Below are 670 nucleotides of genomic sequence, written 5' to 3'. Positions count from 1 at the left end.
CCCCAGAAAGGTATAAAGACATCATTAAAGTAATCCATGTGACTCCAGTGGTTTAACCTCAATTTTATGAATTTTACATTACTCTTCTTCTCCCTCTTGGTCCTTGTCATCATTTCTGCACAACCAGCCAATGCAGCCATCTAGCAGTTTTATCATTTGCGGAGCATAACTGTAGAGTAAAATATTTCAACACAGGCATTTCAGTCAAATATAATTCTGCAATGTGTTACGGATCCAATAATACGGGCCACTTGATGAAAAAATGGTGAGATACTTACTCTCACAAAAGTATTCCGTTCCTCAGAAGTTTTAAGCACTGAAACATAATAAACCCGCAGCAAAGTTACCCAAATACTGGCTATTTCTTGACTAACTGACTGGACTTAAGATTTTCACCGGGAAAAACGGAACACAGAAACTTGAGGATGGACTCTTTTGACTTAGCCTACCCCGGAAACCGCATAGCAACACCCTGGCAACAGTCTAGTATGACACCAAATGTTGCAAAGGCAAATATTCTCCTCAGAAGATATATTATACTTTATTTGGCTTTATTCTTTCATTTACTTCCTACATATAGGCCTACTTGTAATGCAAATGAAGAGGAATGCACTGTACTCAGGCCTGCTTTTCTCCCCAAACCTGCTCAGTGAGTGTCTCACCCACAGCC

The sequence above is a fragment of the Abramis brama genome (genome assembly GCF_963993115.1).
Source record: "Abramis brama genome assembly, chromosome: 11".
Classification (NCBI taxonomy): domain Eukaryota; kingdom Metazoa; phylum Chordata; class Actinopteri; order Cypriniformes; family Leuciscidae; genus Abramis; species Abramis brama.
This window is presented reverse-complemented; position numbering follows the sequence as displayed.